Source organism: Brienomyrus brachyistius, chromosome 3, assembly GCF_023856365.1.
Source record: "Brienomyrus brachyistius isolate T26 chromosome 3, BBRACH_0.4, whole genome shotgun sequence".
Lineage (NCBI taxonomy): Eukaryota > Metazoa > Chordata > Actinopteri > Osteoglossiformes > Mormyridae > Brienomyrus > Brienomyrus brachyistius.
In genome coordinates this window covers 3,712,685-3,726,275 of record NC_064535.1, presented here as the reverse complement: position 1 = coordinate 3,726,275, position 13,591 = coordinate 3,712,685, and the positions used below count along the sequence as shown (strand labels likewise).

Sequence of the window (13,591 nt, the reverse complement as noted above, 5' to 3'; positions counted from 1 at the left end):
CACCTGGCGGGGCGGGGCTTCTGTTGGGGGGGGGGGGGGGGGCGGCTGAAGTGAACTCCCCAAGGATAATCTAATCTCCCCCCCCCCCCCCCCCACACACACACACACACACACACACCCTCGTTGGAGCTGCATCCCCCCATTCTTCCCATATGGCCCCCCAGGAAACTGCTATATGGCTGGTGTCAGCGGATGGACCGCTATGCATGGAGATGTGAAAAGCCCCACAGGAGATGCCCCCCCACCCACGGCTCCCAGATGGGTCTGAAATGTGGACTGAGCAGGAAATGCACTCGCTTAGAGAGCTGTCAGGAGACTCCCCCGCGCCGCCCACCCCCCCACTTCCATGTTAGAGAGGAGCTTACAGGAAACACTTAATATCAGGGTCATGTGTTCATTCGTTCGTTCATTCATTCATATTTTCTATCATCTCTTGTTATGTGCTGTCTGATGCACATGTAAGACTTGCGTATATTAGGCTGACTCTTCCCCCATGTCTGTTGTATTATTGCCCTTTTGTCTTAGGCTTCTGTCACTAGACGGGATTGTAAGATTGGTCTCCATAGCAACATGCATGCCGCGTGTTGCCTGTCGCCTGCCCCCCCCCCCCCCCCCCCCCCCACAGCTAAGCGACGGCAAACTGCTGTCCTAGCCTGACGCGGCTGTAGCTGTGCCTCTCACCTGTCAGCCTGCTAGGGGGGGTGTCACACAGGAATTGTTTGTTTGTTTAGTGTGATGCACACAGGCCTCTTTCGGCACTATTGGGGCACAAGGTGTGACACCCTGGCGTCTGTTTTGTGTGTCTGCAGTGGCAGGAATGACTGCTTCATACCTGTGAGTGCGCAGTTCGTGTAATCTCACTGCCTGTCACGGCAGTTTGTCTGCAGTGCAGCCAGTCAGCCTGTGCAGAGCAGATGATTTTGTTTTTTTTTAGCATCTTCCCTCTATCCCATCCCCAAGAGGTTGTTTTCATGTGCGAACCAAACACGGGTGATCGTGAGAACTCTTTCCCATTGGGCGTCCTGAGATCACATGATTCTCTGGGTTCCTCAATCCTTCAGCTGGATCAGCATTGCTTTGGGTAGGGGGGAGGCGGTGGCGGTATCTCTTCCTGCCATGGGATCAGGTGATCTCAGGATGCTCAACGAGCGCCGGCCAATCAGCCGCTCTGTTCAAGGTTAATGGCCAGATGTGGTCATCCTCCCTGTTTTTTTTCCCCTCTTCCCCCTGAATGCGACTGTCTTCTGCCCAGAGAATGCAGCTAAGCATTCAAGGTCAAGGGTGCAGGTTCTATTTTTAGCTCCCAACCAGTGGGACCCGGCCGACGGGCGTCGGGCCAGCGTGCCGGGGCATACGATCCACCACCGCGGCACTCCGTCGATTCCTCGTCGCCGTTACCATGGTTGCAGTCTTTCCTCCATCTTTCCTTGTGTTGCTTGAGTGGGGTCCACTCTGTCCTGACAGCCCTCTTTCGTGGGCGTCCTGAGTGCAGCCTGCAAGCTTCTCGTGTTTATGAATGAATATAATCCTGTGTGCAGCTGTATGTTTGGCTCACGCAGGATCTGGGGTGTTAGCTCGAGCCCCTTACGCGGTCCTGCGCGGTCTGCACCGGGGACGAGCAGGAACGTTCAGACGCTGTTAGCAGGCTGCAGGTGTGTACAAGGTGTAACCCAGGTTTTCGGAGCTCTGCATTATTTATGTGCAGCGAGCGTCCCATGCGGCGTGTGCAGCTCTCCCCAGGTATAAATAATGCATGGCCGGTGACTTGCGCCTTGCCGTCAGGAGACCGATGACTGCTACTGGGGGGTTGCAAGAATGGGAAAATAAAGAGGGGCCGAAAGTGGGGAGGACGTTTACCTCCCCCACCAACCCTGCCTCTCACAGCCCTGCCCCTGGCCTGGTTCTATGGGTGGTGCTTGAGTTCCGTGGCATGTTCCTCGTGGCCGGAGCTGTACACCTGTTTACCAGTTTCCGCTCTGGCTTGTTAGTACGTTTAATGACTGCCAGCTTTAATGATTCTGCAGCATTTGCCGCCGCCGTGCCACTTGGTTCTGTTCTCTGTACCCAGATTTCCGTCCCCTGCCTGCCTGCCTGCCTGCCTTTCGCAGGATAGCGCCTGGCCCCAGCTGGTTAGATGCCGGCTCTAAACGCCAACAGGTGTAGCAGCCGTTAACCACCACGTCAGCTGGGCATTAGCTTGCCACAAGTGTTACCTACTGGAAATTACCTGCCGATGTCAGTGGCAGGATGAGGCAGCCCTTCATAGGGGAGGGGGGTTTACCCCAGAACGAAATGGGTGTCCCACACTGAAGTGCCCAGGGGCCTTAGCTGGAGGCGTTGCCCTGCTCCGATGATACGGGGGCTGCTGAGTAGAGGCACTGAGTTGTGGGGTGACTATGGAGGAGCCATTGGGCGTCCGTGGTACAGGGGGTTGTGCTTGCGTCTGTGTGCAGCCTGGGGCCCCTCCCGATCAGGGGGCCCAGATCCAGCCGTATCACCAGCTTGAACCGGCTGGGGGGCCAGCAGGGAGAGTGGCAGCAAGAGGGATGAGCGACGGGGTCCTGCCAGCCTGGGAAAGGTCCCATGAGGGGCCGGTGATAGGGTGGGGGGGTGCCCCACTTGGGTTCAGAGTGGGGGGAGAGAAGCAGCCCCATTGTGACGGAGTCCTCGGCGCACAAAGCTAGCCGCGGGGCACACAAAGCGCACAGATGGCCCCCAGCGCCCGGGACGCTGTAATGGCCGTCGCACAGAAGAAAGTGGGGATTAGGCACACTTGGCCCTGCTTCACTTCTGCACAGTCTGTCTGAAGTGGTGTTAACCTCTGTGTGAGTGTCACCCCCCCGGCCCTCAGGCTCCCGCCCCTGGCCACACGTGCGCCCACTTGGCTGCCCTGAGCACCGGCGAGGCCGTCTCACAGAACGCCAGAGGGCCATGAGCTTCTGCTGCGGCCCATCGCCAGCCGAGCACGGCAGCTGGCCAGTGTGTTCGAGGCAGTCCACTTGGGGGGGGGGGGGGGGGGCTACTCTGACTGGCCACACCCACCTCATCACCCCGCTGCACAGCGTTCCTCCTCCTTCCCACCCTCATCCCCCCCCTGTATGCCAGATGCAGACTGCCAGCGGGTGAACAGTGGCTCTTCCTGACCCCGCCCACTATAAAAGGAATTATCAAAAATTCTAGATTGTCAGCCAGGTGAGCAGAGGTATGTACCCCACCTGCTCCTTCGGGGGGGCAAAGTGGAAGGAATTGGGGTTGGGGGGCAGCCAGGTGGCAGCTTGGAGAGGTTTTGCCAGCCCCGCCCCCCCAGCACTCTGGCCCCTTTTCCTTTCAGGCCCTCTTTTGTCTCCTGAAGATGAGACCCGCTGTTTTTGTTTTTTCCCAATCTGCAGTGGGGGCCATCTTTTTGCCCCCTCACCCCCTGCTGCTAATGAGGAGATGGAAGCGGCTCCGAGTCGTCTCTGCTGAACAGACTATAGCAAGGACTCGCCATGAACAGTCCAGCTGTAAAAATACATTTGGTAGACAATCTGTGTGTAGGATGATCCCTTAATAACAGGAATGATGCACTTTCTGGTGTGTTAGTGGGAGTTTGCGCTCCACTGAGAATATGGCTTCTTACACACACTGGTGTTTCTGTCAGTGCCATGGTGAAATAACCGGTTCTCGCTTTTATTTTCTCTTCTGCCTTAACTGAGCTTCGGGTTTTTCTTCTCCCTATGTGACGGAAACCTTTTAAGAACAAATCTTGCCTCCCTTTTTTGTGAGGGTGCCTCGGCCAAGGGCGGTTGCTCGATGTTGGCACCTTCCGGCAGCACCGCGGGCTGATGTGGCCGGCCGGGCGGATCGGCACCCGCCTCTTTGTTTTCACGCTTCCTCTCAGACGGGGGAAAACCTCAAAACCTCAGGGGCTGTGAGGCAGGAAGTGAAACTGCAGGGGAGAGCCGTCTGAGGTGGGCTGGGGCGGCGCTCGCCTCCGACCAGACCACAGGGGGCGCTCTGCAGAAAGCAGAGCCGTGATGGCATGTTGACGCGCTCCCACGGGCCGGGTGAGGACGTGGCAAGTAGGATTTCCTGAGCCGTTTACATATGGTTTGCGGCACCATGCGTGTCAAGGCGACAGTCGTGAGTTATTCGCGAGGGTACAGCAGCCTCTTCGCCTCCAGAGGGTGCCGACCTTGTTTGGTGGCAGGTGGCGTTTAACAGAACACGTCAGTTGGCTTGTCTTGAAAACATTTTCATAATTTCAAAATATGTTGGTAAAAGTGGGCTAATCATGGTGATTTTTGATAAAATCCCATGAGGCAGTATGGGTCACCTCACTGAGCCAGCCAGGCCTTGTGTGACCCTTGTCCACAATGCACTTTACTACTAGTACTTGCTGTTACTTCTGCACATGGAGGTCAGAGACCACACCCCCCGAGTGTCACTGCTTGGCCGTGTCATGAAGCGGGGTTGAGGGGGCAGGTGAGGCATCTAGAGCGCATTCGGGGTGCCAGTCACCATCGAGATCGCAAATAAAACGTGCGGCTGTTCCAGAAGCCGGCTGGATGCCCATGTGTGCGGTTCGTTCCTTTGGCTCGCCCCCTCCTGGCCGACGCGCGCCATCGCAGAGGGACCCCATCGACCGGCACTCGCATTCTCAGCTGCGGCTTCGGAGTCACCGGAAGGACGTGTCAGTAGCGGCGGCGGTGGGCTGCCCTCCGTGCCCCAGGCCCAGACGGCTTGCCAGCCCCGCGCTGACCTTTGAGTCGCTGGCTCGTGTGACAGAGAGGCGCGGCTGCACCGATCAGTATTCAGAGCGAGTGCTGGCACACAGCGAAGCATTTCTTCAGGATCAGACAAAGCCAAGGATTGTTAGGCCCAAAGGAGAAGTCTTCCTTGTGTGATTTTTAATTTTTTTTTTCTTCACTCAACCCCCCCCTTCCCTGGACCCCCCAAAAAACAAGACAACTGGCTTTGTGTTTGGCAGAGAGTTTTGCCATTGGGATGCAAATGTGGAAGTCTGTGGTGCCACTAACCCCATAAAACAAACATTTCTTTTACGGGCATCCGTCATTGTTTCCTGTTTTCAATTGCAGCACTTCACCGAGGCAACGGGCACTAGCTGCACAACAACATCGGTGGCAGCAACGGCATCAGCTGCGATGGGCCCACTTTGCCTTTTCAGTTGATTTGAGCGAAGCACGGCCTGTCATGGTGGAACAATTAGCGGTTATTCTCAGCCGTAGTGCCGTGGCAGTCATGTTGACAAACATCGTGCTGGAGATCTCAGGCCGGGGGCAACACGCTTTCTTTAGTTTTTATCACATGGTAACTCAGTACAAGGCGGTTTGGGGTGTCTGTACAGATGTAGATGTGTGAACTGCAGTAAGGATGCACTTTGAAACTTTAGCAATGCACGTTTGTGATGTTTTGTGTCGGAGTGCTGTGTCTCCCCTCTGAGGTCATTCAACGCAGCTGCAACTTTGTCCAGCTTTTTTTTTTTTTTTTTTATAATTTTTTTTTATTCAGTTTGCCTTTTAACTGTGCTGCGTGTTTAACCTCAGGCTGTTAATTATAAGATCATCTGTCCAATCAAAAGGCTTCTTTCTGTCTTTGAGGTCATGTGACGTTTAACGACTTTGCCGACCCAAGATGCAGGTGCTGCTGCATTACTAGGAACGACTGCTTGCTCGTCGCTGTCACTTCTTGTGGTCCCACACATACCCAAAGTGGCATTGCACTGTTTCTTCCCTCTGTCTTCTCTGGGTAATAAGCAAAAATAACCCCCCCCCCAATCCACGTAATCAGGCCCCATCCTGTGAACACAAGGCATGCTGTGACCCTCCAGGCTTCTGAGGGTTACCGGAAAGAGACAGTGGTGTGCCCTGGGATGGGGGTGGACAGAGAGTGTCCTTCTGTGAGGCCCTTTATGGGGGGGTAATGGTGGCACCATGTCACCTAAACACAGAGACACACACACAGCTTTGGAGAAAATGGTCTGTTTACGCTGTGAGATTCTTTGGAAAGAAGTTTTATTTTAATCATAAATGTTTTTTTTTTCACCACTCGTGATATTTGGTCTCTGATTACTTATTGTCATTATTTACGAGTGAAACTATTTATAGCCCTTTGTAATGAGAGGAATTATTTTTTAATTATTTGTATCACATCCACGGTCTGCCCCCCCCCCCCCTTGACTCTGACTAGAATAAGTGGTTGGAAGATGGGTGGATCAGATGGAGGAAATTTTTGAGATTATCTTTGGCAAATGGAAACCGTGGGGTCTTTTAATTAAGGCATTTCTGTTTTTTCCTGTTTGGTCAGGACCCCACCAGCAGCAAAAAACAAACGCACATGTTCTCCTCTGCAGGTGAGTCCGTAAGCCTGGTGTCTTCAGCGGCACCTTATCCCCGCTGCTCCAGATCAATGGTGGCTCGCTCTGACATCACTTATTTCCATGTTTTCGTTGCCGGCGGCGGGCTGACGGCTCCCCGCAGCACCAGTCTTCTGCAGGCTACAAAGAACCGTATTATACAGGGCAACTACAGCACCCTGTTCCCTGACCTTGATTTCTGGTTTTAGGTTGTTATATTGTATTTATATTGATGAGGTGGGGGGGAGGGTGGGGTGCTGTTTTGCACACAGGTCAGGAAAGACTCCTGTTAGCTGCATTAGCATGTATTCTTTACATTGGCTGTATTTTATTGTATTACTTTAAAAATATAAGTATGCGTAATATAATCACTTTAACCGAACAGCATAAGTCAGGAGCACCATCGATTCTTGGTGCTCATCTGTTGTCTCCTGTCACCCCTGGGCACGTGTCCGTGTGAGAGAAAGACTTCCCCCACATTAGTTCTCGTCACCAAGTCGCCCTCTAGTGCCTGGGAGGTATCAGTGTCAGGGTGGCAGCACCCGGGGGCTCACCCACCACTACAAAACCCTGAATATCTGGTCCACACCCCCCAGCCCCTCAGTGGTCCAGCACTTTGTGTTTACTGAAAGCACTGTGTCTGTGTTTTTTTTTTTTTTCTTCCTTTTTTATCAGCAAGATTTTTCATGTAGCCACTCGCTTGGCCTGTTTTACTGAGTGTTAAGTCGGCCCGCGGGGTAGAGCTCGCGGAGACCTCCGGGCTGGAAAATCGCCTCGCGTTTGTTTATACACATGATGTGTTTAGGCGCTGAGGGCTGCCCAGACCGCCTGTGACCAGGTGGACCAGGCAGCTACTCGCTGTTCACAGCTGGCACTGAAATGTCTGCTAAAAAAAATATCTACTTGTTTATTATTAATTTAAGGCTATTTAACCGCTTTTTTAAGACCTTCCCATGTTAAGGGCGGACAGGCAGAGCTGCAGTTTCTGTGTACCTTTTTTCATGCATGTGGATTTTAATCAAGATCCTGTAACGTTGTTGAGCTTAAACCCCTTACTGTAAGAATTCATCGGCATGCATGTCAGAGGGCTGATGACGTTGTCGCTCCATGCAAGCCGAACACTGACAGACTGATTATGCCGGTCTACTCCGCTGGGCTTGGGTTACAGCCTCCATTGTTTATGTACTAAAGGACCACGGGGCCTGTTGTGTTTTCAGTGCCCTGGGGGGGGTAAGCCTGACCCCTTTTGGCAGACAAGGGAATTGCACCTTTAGGTACACAGGACAGAAGGTGATGTAGCTGACGGCAGACTGAGTGCTTATGAGGGAAAGGGTGCCCACTCTGGTCTAGGGAAGGACACTGCTGTGTTCTTACTAAACGTCCGTTACACCCCATCATGAAAAAAGAATGCACAGGAAAAATGTGACAAAAATTACCTGACAATAAATAAACTGTCAGTGTCCTGTTCCTTTAAGATTTGTAACCTGAATGTCACCAGTCCAAGGCTCTGCTGTTATAGCATGCATTATGGTACTTAACCGGAGCTGCTTCAAGTTGTGTAGATGAATAAGAACCCCCCAGCCAGGAAATTAAAAACTGAGAGTATGAATGATGTGGATGTCAGGAGAGCGGCGTAGCCACTCTTAGTAAAGGATGGTAAAAGCAGCACTGACCCATAATTCTGCTGGTCATCTTCTCAGTCTGCTCTGCTTGTGCGTACCGGCCCCCCCATGAGTGTGTGTGAGAGAGCGAGTGCACTCGTTTGCCCCCTGTGCATCCTGCCCCCACCCACCCCCCTGGCCCGGGCCCATTGAGAGGCATAGCTGTGGTGACTCCCCTTCATTCCTGACACCCCTCTGGTGACATTGGCAGCCGCTCTGGCCGGCCGGCTAATTATAGCCACTGCAGCTGCCTTTTGGTGCCCCCTCCCTCCCTCAGCGGAGCTCCTTCGTGTGGGTCGGCGGTCCAGCCAAGGGGCTATGACACAGAACACCTGCCTGCTGTGCAGTGCGGACCACCAGATCATTGCTTTGGTGTGGGAACTTGTGGGGGGGGAGAGGGTGGTGTTCCCAAGTGTAATGTTTCTGGTCAGAATGGAGAGAGGCACTGAAGCTCCTGGCGCTTTCCTGTCATTCGCTTGCCTCTTGGTCTAAATGTGGGGGGGGGGGGGGGGGGGTCTCGCCTGCTGCTGGTCCTCAGTTCCCAAGGTGGAGGAAGCACCTGTGTGTCTCACGTTAATGCAGTTCATTGGGAGCAGTGCATTGTGGGCTGGGGGATGTCTCTCATTCTGCAGGCCTTCACAGACTGCCGCCGTATGTGCTAACTTCGAGCCGTCCCCCTCAGCGGCCTGTCGGCTGGGCCCGTGGGCTGGAGCCTCCCGAGACCCAGTTCCCACCACGACTGAGTGTGTGTGATATTAATACCACGCCTTGGACAGGAGCTCTTTACATATCTGCTGGTGTCGCTGTGTCACCGGCCTGGTGCATATTAACAATCGCACTGTGAAAGTCGGTGGGCGGGTGCTAGTCCGCATCGTCGCATTGTTGTTACATGCTTAGCGCCCGGTGACTCCTGCAAGTGCCGGGATTGGCTGTTAAATGCCGTTCTCGTGGCCGGCGATTTACACGGATGGCAAGCTGCCTGGCCAGTGCCTCGAACCTGAGCTGGAGCCATTCAGATGAATACCGTTCGGAGGTACGAGAGCAGGGCCCAGCCTTCAGGTTACGAGCACATGCTCCAAACTGCATCTCCCCTGCTGCCACAGCTGTGATGTCGTTCGTTGGGAAGCTCTCTCACATGTGCCAGTCAATTCTGGACAGAGTCATCTGAGACGTGCAGGTCTGACTTGGCCAGAAGGGAAGTTTGGCTGCCCTGAAGGTCAAGACCAATGTGGACAAAATGCTTCACCATGTTGCATGACTGGATGCACTGAAGGCGGTTGCATTCCAGACCAGTAGGCGATCAGAGAGCATTTCGCAGAGACGGGCGATGCTACGCTGGGAGACTCGCTGCCGCCTCTGTGTGGGTACCTGCAGCAGCAGGCGGGGGCCCTGACTGAGCCCTGACGCATCTGTTGCACATCATCGCTAATAATTCAGAGTGGCGAACTTCCGTCTGCGCCGTAATGAAGTCAAGCTCCTTTCCAGTAAACGAAGCAAACAGCTGTTCGTACATGAGAGATGGAGATACGGCGAACGGCTGGTGCTGCTGTCATCGCGCTGGGCATCGTCCGCTCGCCTGGGCCAGACCTTCATCATCACACCTTTGCTGTTTCCATGACATTTCATCCAGAGATGTGAGCACCACGTTGGAATATTAGGAGCTCCGATCTCCCCCTGGGAAACTCGAACCCGGAGTGGGAGGGGGAGGGGGGGGTCCTGCCTGGAAGGAGCAAAGTTCCTTCTGTCCCCATGATGCATCTGGAGGAGGCGAGTAGTGAGGCTGATCCCGGGATTTAAAGGCTCCGATTTGCATGGCCGGATTAGGAGGCTGGAATCTGTTTTTAGCCTACAGTAAAGTAGTCAGCGCAGACCTCAGCGAAGTGCGTAATCTTCTGAGGTGCTTTTCTGTGGGGCGGGGGAATTTTGGAGGTTGGAGATGGGGTTTCCAGTGGATGGGTGGGATTAGACCCATAGAGTGGAGGTGTTGGGTACTGCGTGTAGAAATGCGAACTGGACCCTTTGCATGAGCCTTACTATGTCCGGTGGGTGATTCCCTATAATTGGCTGCTCTCGGCCTTGTATTGAGTGCTGATTGGATGCCCGGCACTGGAGTTGGACATCCCACTAACATGGCAGACGGCGCATCGAACTCAGCCCCGAAACAAGGAAAAGCAAGTGTCTAGCAAACCCATTACAGACAGATTGTACGTCCTCTGTGTCTGTATGACATGAGCTTCCTCATCCCTGGGTGTCACCCTTCAGGATGGAATCTAGGTGGCGATGAATTGTCCGTCAGATCCTCGTATGGAGTTTGCGCCGCTGCTAATTGGCAGGATAGACCTCGGCTTGCATAAGGGACCTGCTGCCACTGCCGACATGCTCCTCCGAGCTTCACAAGTGCCTTTTTTTTACTAATAGCACCTAATTGCCTTTCCCCCAATCAGAACAGGTTGCTGTGACCCCATAAGACTCATGTCTGCCTTGTCAGTCTTAGCAAAGCTTGCTTGTTCACGTGGTTATCATACTAAAGGTGCCTCTAATCTAACTGAATTGTGATGTGGTGAGGCGAGCACGAACATGTGCTGGCAGCACTGCATTATGGGTAGACTTTTCCCTGGTTTTCATGGTGTCAAACGGTGATCAAGAAGGAGGTTCCAGCAGTTTAGCAGAAGCAGCAGTTTGGCCCCTGGCATGTGGCGATTCCTCTGGGCAGTTGTTCTTTGCGGCTGATTCTGCTAGGGAAACCCAGAGCCCACAGCGCGAGAGCGCCTCACAATGGACAGACCTCGGTCTGCGCTCGGCAGTGGGTTCAGCTACCGCTGCCTTCTGCTACCTCGGGGACAGTGTCACACGATGGAGGCTCGCATCGCCGCGTCCCAGTGCCTGAGATGTGCCGGTCCAGCGAGCGGGATCCCCATTCCCAGCTGGGTCGGCTTTAGTCCTGTAATCGGTCTCCAGCCCCCCCCAAGCACAGGCACAGTTCATCGTGGCCGAATCCTGTCCTAATCGTGTGAGTGACAGATAGCATGACTTTCAGAACGGATAAATTATCACCATATGGTTCGCTGGTGTCGTCCAACTTTTCATATTATTCTCCCCCCCCCCCCCGTGCCCCTCGTTAGTCTGGGTTTTCAATGGGGTGCCGTCCGCTGGCGGAGTCCTGATTGGCAGCGGCCATGAGGGGTACCAGCGGCGAGTGGCCCAACCCGGCATCTTTGCTTCTGTTGGGGGCCTGGGGGTCCGAGCGTGTGATCTGCCGTGCGTCTCACGTCCTGCTGGAGCCTGCAGATGCTGCCGCGATGCACAGGGACACGTGTTCTGGGTCTGGATGCATGTTATTGGGGATAAGACAACGGACAGGGGAGGCTGGCCCTGTGGTTCTTCTGGTTCGGCCCGTTTGGTGTACGCATGATGAAGGGATTTCTTTTTTTTGCCTCTGACTTGTTACTTTCTTAAACTCACATTTTCACAGCAGAAGGTTTGTCACAGTACAGAAACAGGCACTTTGTGTCTCCATAGTACCAGCTCATCCCACACTGCGCGCATTCAGCCCTCTGCGGTGTCAGTCCAATTAATTTCACGCAAAGACTTCAGTCTGTAACAGAGTGGAAAGGAAATATTATGGTGAACTGACCTTTGACCTACAGGCCAGAGGTCAAGGCTTTATGCCATACATACACCTTTTTTGTTACTTAATAGCAGCTCATTGAGACGACTGCGAAGTGGAGGGGGTTTTAGCAGTTCATTGTCACTGGCCCATGCTCCTCACACACACTTAAATAGGCTAAAAAGGAAGGAGAGAAGCAGGAAGATTCTTGGCAATGACGTTTGTTGTCCCTGCCCCCAGAAGCGTGGAAAGCAACCTCCGAGTCTGTGACGGCCACAGGGGCAAGTGTTCCCACGCTGTAGGGAGGGGCTGCCAGGGCCCCCTTCCTGAAACGAAACCACTTCTGCATCGTGGCCCCTGTGCTGCTCTGTGGGAATGGAAATATGACAGAAGTGAAATCGGGCCTGGCAGTGAGGACTTGTGGCCGGGAGTCGGCTCTGGGCTTGCACCTTTCCTGCCTGCCGATTAGCCCCCCCACCCACACATGCTGCTAGGGGGCATGCCCCCCCGCTATATGAAGTTGTGTGGCGCCTTCAGCAGCCACTCAGCAAACAGCTCTGTGCCGTGTCTCCGCGCGTGTTTCACCAGGGAGGCCCTCGTACCCGAGCGGATTGAGCAGCTGTATTGTGGGAGACAAACAAAGAGGTTATTATAGAGCCTGTGAAGGAGAAGGGGGGGGCAGCTGAGAAAGAAGTATGTGTGTGTTTGTGGACGTACTTTATGTGTTTGAGTGCATCCATGTTTGTGTGTCTCCATTTGGGGGGGGGGGCTCTTACTGGGTGATGGGGTGCTGCTGCTGGTACTGCTGCTGCTGCTGATTGTTGATTTGCCATCTGCTGGCAAGAACAGGATTTTTTTTTCAGAAAATGACAGCTCCAGTGGGGTGTTAGTGAGAGAGGGAGCGAGCGAGAGAAAGAGAGAGAGGGAGGGAGTGAGGGATGGTATGGGAGGAAAAGGGGAGAGGGAGGGGAAGGGAAGAAGAGAGATGGATGTGTAAACATGTGCAGATGTCACAGAGCATAATGACTGGAACTTGAGACACTTTGCCAGCCTGCCTCTGCTGCTTGTGTGTGTGTGTGTGTGTGTGTGTGTGTGTGTGTGTGTGTGTGTTGATGGTAGGGGGCTCCTTCTACCATTATCTTTCCCTCAAATCACCTTTGTCACTTCCTGTTCTGTCTGCCAGGGTAAAGTCATAGAAAACAGTCCCATGCCAAATCTGGCCAGGCCTACCAAGCAGGGGGTGACGTCTGTGGTGTTTCACCCAGCATCGCAACTCTTATGTCGCCCTACTCATTTACCCAGTGTCCAGGGTGTGGCGATGGCCCTCACTCTGCCCGGGACATCCAGGAATGAAATCCTTCCAGGGTCAAACCAGGACAGTGTAGGCAGGGAGAGTGGGGAGCTGCAATGACTTATTAATCGAGCGCAATAAAAGCAGTCACAGGAAGGGTAATTGATGACTCCTGCGATTTATTATTGAATTAGACTCTCACTCGATTTCCTCTTTAATGTTCTCTCCAGAGACGAAAGCCATGGAAAAGGCCACTTAGGGTTTTTCATAGATGTATTTCATTTTTTGACGGAGGAACATCATTAATTGTTAATGGAGACACAGACGTTCCTTTTGTAATTGTTTATTAATTAAGCACTGTTTTGCTGTTGAAGGGACATTTAGCATCGTTGCTTGCTGCCTTGTTACGAAGTTTGTCTCTGTTAACATGTTGACCATCATTGTTCTATGTCCGTATGCTGGCTGGGCGTTCGTTGCCCATCCATATTTGGGTGTGGAACGTGGCTGAACAGGTTAGGACACTGTGCCTGTGATCGGAGGTCGTCGACAGGGAGATTCCATCGTTAGGCTCTTGAGCGAGGCCCTTAAACCCTAGTTGACTGTTAAAAAACATGTGTGTTGCTAATTTAAAATTTTGCGTGTGGACTTTATCTGGGGAAGGAACACAGGGGCCACGT

At 53.4% G+C, this 13,591-nt stretch overlaps 1 protein-coding gene across 1 annotated transcript in view; it reads left to right on the top strand.

The window, feature by feature from the left end:
* akt3a (v-akt murine thymoma viral oncogene homolog 3a) overlaps nucleotides 1-13,591 on the top strand; it is a 58,878-nt gene that overhangs the window by 25,607 nt on the left and 19,680 nt on the right.